Source organism: Halyomorpha halys, unplaced genomic scaffold (genome assembly GCF_000696795.3).
Source record: "Halyomorpha halys isolate HHAL.00 unplaced genomic scaffold, Hhal_1.1 Scaffold277.1, whole genome shotgun sequence".
Taxonomy (NCBI): Eukaryota; Metazoa; Arthropoda; class Insecta; order Hemiptera; family Pentatomidae; genus Halyomorpha; species Halyomorpha halys.
Window position 1 is genome coordinate 262,119 of NW_027115357.1, and position 11,730 is coordinate 273,848.

The following is an 11,730-nucleotide window of genomic DNA, read 5'->3' on the forward strand; positions in this document are numbered from 1 at the left end:
TGAGGATTTCAGTATTGTAGGTAAACAAAATTATTTTTTATGAAAATGCAAATCTTATTCATTTTTAGCACCCTCTGGAACTCCGAAATACCATTTTTCAAAGAAATTAAAAATCAGAAATTTTTCATCTTGATTTACTCACAGGATTTTTTTTATTCCAGTAACGGTTCAAATAATCGTTCATAATTCCTCTGCATTTTATCCTATTCCTGCGTTGTACCATCACACCGGTTGGTAAACTAAATGTCTTTCAACTCGCATTAACAAAATTTAGATTGGTTATGTCGTGTTGAAATTATTTTTTTATATTTCAACATAATTCAAAGGCCAATATGTAAGGGGAAGTTCTTAGACTAAAAAATACTTTTTTACTGATTTTTCAAGGGTACTTAAGGGTTTCTCAATGTCCAAAAAACAAATATCAACTTTGTTTCACTACTGAAAAATCTTTTACCACACTTTGATACATCAGTCATTCTGAATTGTTTCAATAGAGTACTAATATTAAAGCACAATGAGCGTTATTATATAAAATCTATCCATATTTTATGTACTATATATATTATAATATCATAGATAATCAAAATGTCTAAAAGAAAAAGTAAATCGGTCCAATATTAACAATTAGCAAGGTTAGCTGTCACCATCCATGTTACCATAGTTACCATCTTATCTCTTCATTTATATATTATATTATTATATAATTAATATCAAAGTTTCAATAGTGTTTAATTAATGTATATATATCATAATAGCTAAGCATTGCCGGGTCTGCTAGTATTTTATAAAATGTAAGCATTACACGGTTAGATCTATATTATATTTAAACTAAAAAAAAAAAAAGAAGAAGTTAGAAAAAAATATTTTCATACGAATTTACAACACATTACAGCGCTTTGGGAAAACAACAAAAAACTCACGGCCATTACAAACAAAGACCTGTTGCACGAACAACCATCAACAGAACTTTTTCGAGAAAAAAACGCCAAAAACACGTTTTAGAGATATCCACTTATTTATGTTTTAATTGTTTCAATGAGTTTGCTTATGTATCAATTTAGTAAACGAATATCGTCAAGTGTGTTTTATAAGGAATGCACATTTGAAAAATAAAATAAAATAAAATTGTGGTCAGAAAAAAAGTTTTAATTTATATATAGTTAATTTCGATTGTATTGTTAATAAACTATCAGAGGGAGTTAGCTTGTGTGAGCAAGGATTTAATAGCAGTAGGGATAAATTTGGAAGGGAGATAGTCCTTGGCTGAGGGAGAGAGGGCACAGTTAAGTAAGTGAAATAAGTATTTATAGCTAGTGCATTATTTATGAGCCATAGCAACTTAATGATATCTTGTCTAAACTCTCGTATTTATAATTTTCTTGCAACATTGTACATTTTCAACAGTTATTACATATTTACAGTTTGTTCATAATTCATAAGGCATTGCAATTTATTATTTAGACACCTTAATAAATACAGTCTATAAGCATATTATGTTTCTTTTTATATTCTTATTCACTTATTATTTATTCATATAGGTTATTTATGAATTCTTATGGCATATTTCTCTTTAATTATGTGTCTTTAAAACGTTTTACCTCCTTTTATATCTTCCCTAATAATTAGTCCCCAATTAATGTGATATATTATTACATTGTGTCTAGCGAGAACTATTTCTTAAAAATGTTATATATAATTTTTTTCGTTTTAGTCTTATTGGGTCATTTCAAACGAAATGTTCGTTTTTATTATTTCAGAAATTTAAAATATGATTTTGTTAACTAGTTTTATACTTACACATAACAATGAGTCGTTTATAATCCTCCATTTTTTTATCTATATATATTATTATTCCAATTTATTGCATTTTGGTTTAGTATGCTATTAAATATGACCATAGAAACCCGCGATTATCCAGTAATTTTTTTTTTTATGATTTTAAGTTTGGACACGGTGGCAGAAAGTTGATAAGTGTGGTTTCTTACACTCAATAAACGAATTCACTGTAATTGGTTCTGTCACCAAACAATATTTGTTAGTCATAGACCTAATCTTAGAGGCATTATTTAGGCATTGGGAAAAATTATTTTTATTTTTTGTTATTTTTTTTTTAACTATCCGACAAAAAATATTTTAGCCAAGTCAATACCGAGGAAAGTTAGTATCAAATTGTACTTATTCAAAAGTAGGTTTGTTTTTAAAAAAAAAAATTCTAAATTTCTAAAACCACTTCCAATTTAATAATGGAAAAACTCGTTTTCGCACATTTTTGATAAACTAGAACAAATGAGCTTTATTGACCTTTGTAATGAGACTATTTCCCCATAAAATGGGTATTCATGATCTCTAGTTTAACATGTTAAAGGGTGCTAAATTGAAAAACTTATGTTAAGTGGAGAAATATTTCCTTCTCTTACCGTTTTGTCGTTGTCGTGTTAGGTTACTTGCTCGCAGTTTTTGTTTTGATTGTATTAGTATTGTTTACGATTTTTTTATAACTAATAAAGCAATCGATGACAATAATAACAATGTAATGACAGTTGTCAATTAGTTCATCAAGATTCTATTCTTCACAAGTTAGAAGGACAACAAGACTTTCACACAACTTCCACTTCACTCAATTTAGGCATGTTGTAATCAATTACTTTAATCAAAATTTAGAAGTAAACAATGACATGAAGTTTTAGAAAGAAAGGTTATAAAACAAGTTGCACAAAAAATCCGCCAGGAGCTCTTATGCATTTAACATGACTTTAAATAGGCCTGCTCACAATCCTATACTTATAACATTTAACATGGTAAAACAATTTACATTTAACATCATGAATACCCCTAGAGTGTACATATTGGAGCAATTTTTGTGTATGTTTCATTGAAGTATGAAGTCAGGGGCTTTGTTAGATGGTGTAACCACAATGAAGTGAGAACAATAATCAAATTAACTACTATGAATTAGAATAAAATTTTATTCATAGGAAAAAATTATTTTAATAGTGGAAAATTATGATTTATATTTTTAAAACTGAAAACATCAATATTAAAAAAAAATGCATTCTATTGAATACAGCACCCTAAACCTCGTACTGTACTAATATTTATATACTGCATCAAAACCTTGTCAAAAAAAAGTCCTTTTTTTTTAGTAATTGAGTAACCTTATTTCAATCAAAAACAAAATTACATTGGTTGTACCCCCCGCACCTGACAGATAACCTATACATGCTGAAAGAGAAACAAAAAGTTTGCAGACACCCAATATAGGGGGGCTACGTTAACTCGTTTTTCCCCAGCACCACTCCAGTTAACTCGATTTTCCCCATTACGCATACCCTCCAACAGCGATTTTGAACCGTTTAGCTCAATTTTCCCGAAATTTCGCTCTAACATGCTGTCCCTCATTAAAACACCAATCAGAAACCGTTGTTAGTCATTTTAGAAAGGGGGAAAAAAATATCCCGTTTCCCATATGTGTTTTTTGTGTTTGAGATGTAGTTTTTAAAGAAAATATTTTTTGAATAGTGTCGTAATTTAATTTTTTTTATGAAATGATTAATTATATTATATATTTTTGACAACAAAAATATAACTAAATATTTAGATAAACCTTTTAAAATATAACTTGAAGGTCATTTAAAAAAAAAAAAAAAATATGATTCAACGACTTATTTTACGTTATACTTTTTTTATATCTATATATTTGTAAAAGGGAATGGTTATCTTTGCCCACAAAAAAACTTCTGAATCACTGGACCGATTAACACGTTTTTTTTTTGTCCAGAACGTTCCGTATCGCCATTGGAAGGTTTAAACTGAAATTGGAAGATTTCTCAAGTAAATAAAGGTTATGAGCAAAATTAAACTTTTGTGATGCGTAGCTCACAATGAATACGTATTTTACACGGTAAATATATATATTTTGTTTTTCTCTTTATCGAGAATTGTAAAAAGATATAAATAATCTTAACATCACAAAAAATTATAAAATCCTAATAAGGCTTTTAGTGAAACAAGTTAAAAAATTTTTTTTCTTTGAAAAAGCAAATCATATTCGTTTAGAGCGTCGTCTGAAACCCACCATTTTTAAAAAAAAAAAAAGATTTTTTAAATTTTTATTTATTTAATGCAATTTACAACTGTATAAATAATCAAAACAATAAGTAAATCTGTGGAATGTTGCATTTACACTTGAAAATCTTGGGAAGGAACCATCCGTTGGTGGAACTTCAAGCATTAATTTAAATTAGAAGGTCCCGTGGCCATCTTCGTTTCAGACGCCTCGGAGGATTATCAGGGATTGTTAAGGAAGAGAGATTAGGAACTAATTAATGGGTCAGGATGGTTAAGGAGTTTGGAATGAAAAGAGGCATATCTGTTTTGGGACAAATCTGCAACGAATGGGATGTTAAGGTCTTTGTGAATGAGTTTATTTGTAATTTAATAAGGAGCATCAAGGATTTTGGATTGTAAGGAGTGGATACGGGAGGAAGTTGACGGTTTGGTAGAGTCTCAAAGCTCAATTCCATATATCCAAATTGGTCTGATTAAAAATTATAAATATTCCGGGTTTAATTCATTTGGACGACTTATTTATATTTATTTCGTTCTTGTACAATGTTATTTGAATAGTGACTAAATTTCCTGCAAAATATGTATATTGGTAATGTACAAATACATTATTACATTAAATAAGGATAGGATGGGAGTACGCTGCTTTTAAGTTGCAGCGTAACCTCGCCTATAACCTTGACCTCCCACTGACCTAATCCACTCTCGCTGCATCAAGATAAAAATTTAAATAAGTTACAAGACTTAACTAGTCTTGAATAAATTCATAGCTTATAAATAATTTATTTATTTATTTTTTAGAGGAATTGTTTAAAAACAAAGGAACAACACAAAGGATTACAAAATATTGTTTGCAGAGCGTGCATTACACAAATTTCATTTACTATCCTACCTACGTCCACGAGTGTTGAAGTTATTGCTAGTTTTCGAAAAAAACAAAAACAAAAATCTCAAGACAGAGCAAAAAATCTAAAGACAATAATAATAAACAAAGAAAATTGTATTTTTCTGTTGCTAAGGAAGTAAGTATTTGAGGGTTTCTCGAGCTGGAAATAACAAATATAAGTTTTGTTCCAGCCAAAAATGCGATTTTGGTATTTCCCGTTCGAATCGTATTTTTCTATTTTTACTTTTTTACTGTATTGATTTTTCATGAAATTCTTTCATATTTTTTATTAATACATTTTTTATTATTGCCGACTATGAAAATTATTGATTTTTTCAAATAAACAAAATTAAAGATATTTTAGAGGAAGATTTTTTGAAAAATCCTAGTTTTAAGCTCTGCCAGTTTGATCCAAAGAGGATAAAACCTGTCTGATATTAAATACCACTTAATTTTTCATTGACTCACCGGCTTTAATCAAAATCGTTAGATCTGTTTTGTAGAAAATCTAAAAAATGTGAAAAATCGATTCTATAAAGTGGAACTTATGAAAAGTCGATTTTATCGGAAAATTTACAGTCAAATAAACGTCAAATATGTAATTCCAGTTTCGTACGACTTTTCGATTTTTAGTTAGGCTGTTCACAGTTTATTTTGCGGGACAAGGTTTTACGGACTCAAGGGACTACTTTCCCTTACTATATATTCCATATATATAGTGAAAGTAAAAAAAAAAAACAGTCCTATCGGTATGCTGTTGTTTTTCTAAATATTTTTATTTTATTTTTTGACACATCAGGATCAAGTTTTCATATTCTGGGTGCTTAGAATTTCATGTCATAAATATCCTCAATATATACACGTGGTATAGTAATCTTCAATTTAATGTATTATCTATTATATATTATTATGTATTATCTATCATTATATATTTCAATTATCTATAACATATGGTGGCAAGATAGCGTCTAGACGCTCAGTGCTTAAACAACGGCGGCAGATTACAGGCATTGCAGTCATCGCCATAATGAATAATACAGCATTTACTGTCGTGTCATTTCTTTTATAATAGTTTTGATATTTATTCATTTTGATTTATATTTATTCATTAAAAATGAAACCCAAAAGAAAAAAAAAAGAAAAATAAAGTTGTTGATAACAGAAATAGAAATATATATCATAAAATCCTATTCATCCCTCTATACTCAGTCCGCTGGTGTTCCTCAAGGAAAAAAATTATAAAATCCTCATCAAAATCATTATAAAATCCTCGGCCTCATCCGCTATACAGCTGTCATCCCAACCAATCCTAACACTATCCTCACCACGTGCCGATGACACATGTGTGCTCGCGTTTAATAACAACCCATTAATTGTATCCTAAACTCTCCAATACCACATCACAGCCCTCGAAGAATGGTGTACCCATTGCCCTACAGTTTCATTTAATAATGTTGCTCTTACCCCTGTCGAACAGATCCGCTAGCTTGGACTACATATGGACAAACGATTAACCTGGAATCCTCACACAAGACTGAAAAGACAGGACGTCGATTTCGACTATTACAGAACTTACTAGACAAACGGAATAAACACATTACAAAAGACTGTAATAAGGAGCTGTAATCTGGACATATGGAGTTGAGTTTTGGGGCTTCACTAAACCTTCGAATTCCTCGCATATCCAATCCTTCGTAAAATCCTCAATGCTCCTTACTTTGTCACAAATAATACATAAAGACCTTAATGTTCCTTATGTAACCGATCTAGCCCGAACCAGACATCACTTCTTCCATTATAAACTCCCTAACCACTCAAACCCCGTAGATTCTAACCTGACAACCTCTTCCATTCCTGACAATTTTCCGAGGCGCCTGAAAAGAAGATGACCACGATACCTGCTAATGTCAAATGTTATTAGGGTGCTACCTATGGGTAGTTTCTCTACACGCCTGGAACACTCCACTTTAACTGAGATCAAATTGAATGAATGTATTATATAATATGTAGTTGTTAATTTCAATAAAGATATTAAAATAAATAATATCATAAAATGGCGAGTTTTAAATCCTACGGTTTATGAAATAATCAAGTATAAATTAATAATGAATATGAAATTAAAGTAATTTATACTCCCTAACATAATATTGAACTATATAAAAATTATCAAGAAATAGTGAGCTAATTAACCAGACCAATAATTTATGAATCAACAGGTGAAAGAAAAGAACACAAATAAACCAACATTTTCGCAGCCTCATTCTGAATCTTAAATCATTAAAAAAATTATTATAATGGATACTTACTACAGGAGCAGTAAAGACCATTTAAGACAAGCGGATGATCTTACTGAATTAAATTTTTGTTACAACGCTGATAAAAGATTATTACTTTAAGGAAAGATACGTCACAGTCACGGATTGATTCATATTACGTAAGTGATAAGAATACTAAAGCAGCGAAATAATATTATAATTGAATTAGTAAGTGGATGAAGGGGCAGTGTAATATTTTTTTAATCTTTAGTGTGGATGCAGGGGATAGATGCCTATCTAGCCAGTGTGAGGTACTCTAACCTCAACATCCAATCAATAACTGATATACCTAGATGTAGAAGGGGCTATGTACACTTAAAAACATAACAAGTCCCCCACAAAAAAAAAAAAAAAAATTGGACTTCGTTTTCTTAAAATTTACTATTTTTAGCATAACCCATTCATTCACTAACTATTTCAATTAAAAAATAAATATATATCAGAGAGACATTGAATTAAAGTTACTTTTTTTTTATTCTTCATTTGCATTTAATTCGCTTTAAGTTGACAGTAAAAGGAAAATACTGAAAAAAGATTTAGATGGACAGCTGTCAATTTCCGTTTTTTTATTCACGTTCAGAAATAATTTAAAAAAAAGAAAAATAATATAAAAGTTATTGAATAGAATGAACCGAAAAAGGTTAAATATTATTTATGTATAATTTATTTATATTTATAACAACAATCATTTTATGAAACTATCAATTGTGTAATATAATATAATATTTATTTATTATTATTTATTTGTGTTGCTATAGCGGAAACGATCTCACCGTTAGGGACATTCTCATCGAATGCTTTGCTCAGGAGTCACACCGATTAGACACAGATTTATCTGAGATGTTGAAAGAAGATCCCAACACACCAAAACTTCTTAATATATTTTTTTTAAATTATTAATATTTATGACTATATATAATCTAAATGAAATTCCAATGTGCATAAGTGGATGCATAAGATTGTAATTTTACTAACTTTGTCAATGGGTAAATTCAATGTATATGACCCTAGTGCTGTATATGACCTTTTAAAAACAACATTACATAAAAATGTACTGAAATATCAGTAGTTAGTTAATTTATTTTGAGAACTCTATATCTCAGGAACTATAAGACGTACAGATGTCTATTAGCACTCAAATCAAAGCTAGTTTAATGTAGTATAAAGCAGTTTATGACCTTTACCTTCGTAGGAATAGTAGTTTTCAAGTTTGTTTGGACAATAAATTTGATTTATGAAAAACTTTATTTCAGAAACGATGTCTGCAAGTACTCAAATTAAAGCTAGTCAAATTTACTATAGAATAGTTAATAATGTTTATTACTAACATTATTTTTTATTCCCCCTACCGATACTTGGCAGACATCAATTTTGACTAGTAATTATACATAGTTTTCAATTAAGTAATCAAAAAATTGGGGAGAAATAACTGCCTTTTTTCTCCTTTTGGGGTCTTGGATACTATTTTGGGCTGTAAAACGTTTCACGGCACCCATGTTGAGATAAAAAATTTAAAAAATGATGACACAATTTTCCTAAAACGATTGAATATGTAGCTAAAGTAGAAAAAATAAGGGAAAGTAAATTCAGGAAAGCACAATACATTTGCTATTTCAATTCTAATTATACATAGAATAAATAGAAGTAGATAGTACTAGCATATTTCTCCTTCTCCCTTGTTCTTTTTTTAAAATATTGTTTTTACATACGCTCTGATCTTACTTTAACTACTTTTTTTTGTACACATCTATATAAATAAAGAGTTTTTTAATTGTACACATCAATATAACTTTCTTGCATCAATATATAAGTCACTTACTCATTGTTTCATATATTTCATTTTTCTTTCATATTGTTCTATACGTTGATTCAAATTGTTTTTCTGTTTTTTAGACACTACTTACATATCTTATCTTAAACATATCTTCTTACTTATATAATATTATGCATCATCTTTCACTGTTATCAATCTGATACTGTCTAATTCCTTTGTTATCAATCAACTATTTTTTATTAATCAATTTTATGTTTATGTTTGTTAATCAGTTATATCTTTTCAATTTTATTTATTTATGTTCTTTTTTACTGATCCTTGACCATCTTCTCCAATTATTAATCTACAGTTAACTATCTAAATCTCCTTCCGAATTACCAACCGTTCCTCTTCCCTATGGAATTCTATTCCCTCCTTTATTCGTAGTTCTAATACCCTTCCAGTCTTCAAATCCCGTATCTTCGATTACCTTCTGTCCACCCAATTCCGAAAGAATAACAATTGAAAGTTTCAAAAAAGTTTTATATATTTTCTGTATTTTATGTCTTAGATTTTCGTTTACAATTGTAAATATGTACACTAGCAGAAATTATCTCTTTTCATTTATTATTTTTTAGTTTAATTGTATTTGATTTTTTATCATTTTTTATTTTTATTTACTATCCGAAGTCAACTTATGTTTTATGATATGACAAATGGTTTTATTTTATTATGTTTTATCATTATTTTATATATTCTGTTAACTATTGTTGTTTACATGTATCTTTTTAAATTTATTGTATTATTTTATATTATGACATCTTGTAATTTCATCTCTATTTTGTAATTAACTCTAATTTTGTAATTAAATCCTAATTTTGACGCCTGTAAATTATTCTAAAGGGATCAATCCCAAAATAAATAAAGATTATTATTATTAAATATCAATAAATAAATAGTAAAAAAAAATTAAAATAATTTGCATTGAGCGATGCGATGTTAAGCCCTAGAGAATTATTATAGACCAGTCTGGGCCCGAGCAGTCATGAATCACAGATCGTGATTCATCAATGCAACCTCTGCCGGCCATTAACTCCTCCTAGTTAGCATCTGCGAGGAGTCTATAATTTATTAATTAGTTTATTTTTATTTTAATAACTTCACGTTTAGTTTATTTGTTTACTTTTTTAGTCAATGGCTACCCGTCCTTAGAACTATGAGGTAACCATCTGGTGCCGGAGTTGCGAACATAGCAATCGGGGTCAATGGAAAGTCTTAAAGGACATAACGCACGACTATTCCGCACAAGTTAGACCATTTCTATTAGTCTTTTTTTCCCTTTCTTTGTTTATTTAATTTAATTATTTATGAGATTTAATTAATAAATAAATAAAAATCAATTATACTCTTGCAAGGGCGCGTTAAACCCGTTTTTACTTCTTCAATTATTTATTAAATTGAGAAATAATTTTACTTAGTACAAAAATTTATATAGGTGAAGCATCTAAAAATAAAAATAAAATCAATGAAACAACACAACACATACAAAAAAAAAATTAAATAATTTATTTACAACTGTATACAATTATATACAACTAGTAAATTTGCTATTAGATATAAAATAACATGTGGATAATCAACCTATTGATAGAACTACAAATACGTTAATAGAGATGAAGATCTGGGGGCTATCTTCTTTTCAGACGCCTTGATGGATTTATCAGGTATTGGAGTAGAAGCCAGGTTAGAAACAAGTGGGTTCAAGTTGTTGGGAAGTTTAACATGGAAGGATTGGTATCTGGTCCATGCCAAATCGGCAGCATATGGAACATTGAGGTCCTGATGGACGACTTGATTCGTGACAAGGGAGCATTAAGGATTTTATGAAGGATTTTGGACTGTAAGAATTGGATATGAGAGGAATTCGAAGGTTTAGTGAAACCCCTAAGCTCAACTCCGTATATCCAGATTGGCCTTATTACAGTCAACTAGATCAGTCATTTGAAATGGATTGGAAGTTTAGACCGTTTGTATAGTAAGTGCTGCAATAGTCGGAATAGACGAGTAGTTTCCTGTCTTTTCAGTCTTGTAAAAAAACATACAGCTTTGTCAAATCATAGCATTATAAAATAATCACAAATTAAATTTCATGAATTAAAAAAATTTACTGGATAAAAGAGTAGTCAGAGTGGTAGTCAATAGAGGAACAAAATAGTAAAGATTAACTATTTATTGGTAAAAAACGTTTCGTCCCACTTTACATGAGGTTAAATGAGGACAAAACACAAACTGCGAAGTAAGCCACCGATACTATAAAACAATTAGAGTATAAATAGAAAGAGTGTAAAAATTCATATAAAAAATACAACGCAATAAGCTAAAAAATATATATAAATATAAATGAATAGAATACTTATAAAAATGAAACAATTATACGTGCCCATTTACATACAAAATAATATAGAAAACCGCAGTAAATTTGAAATCTGATTTAAAAAATGTTGCACAAGATTATGTACACATAATAAACAAAAAAATATAAATATATAATGAGATTATAAATGTTTATTTGTGCTCTTTTAAATATACCTCAAACAGTAATTGACAAAATTTTAAACGTAGTAACGCCATATTAGTGTTAAAAACACAGCTAATCGAAACGTTGGCAAACAATGAAAAAAATAAAATTATAATAATTTTTACTTATTTAT

At 29.0% G+C, this 11,730-nt stretch overlaps 1 protein-coding gene and 1 long non-coding RNA gene across 2 annotated transcripts in view; one reads left to right on the forward strand and one right to left on the reverse strand.

Annotated features, from left to right (window-relative positions):
• The window catches only part of LOC112211568 (uncharacterized), a 24,913-nt gene extending 17,603 nt beyond the window's left edge, over positions 1–7,310 (forward strand). The window contains exons 2-3 of the long non-coding RNA XR_010844822.1: positions 3,779–3,901; positions 7,168–7,310. This is a non-coding gene — a long non-coding RNA (uncharacterized lncRNA). The remainder of the gene's footprint in view (positions 1–3,778; positions 3,902–7,167) is intronic.
• Positions 1–11,730, reverse strand: part of LOC106680678 (bromodomain adjacent to zinc finger domain protein 2B) — a gene marked incomplete in the record, with an annotated part of 314,015 nt that overhangs the window by 123,949 nt on the left and 178,336 nt on the right.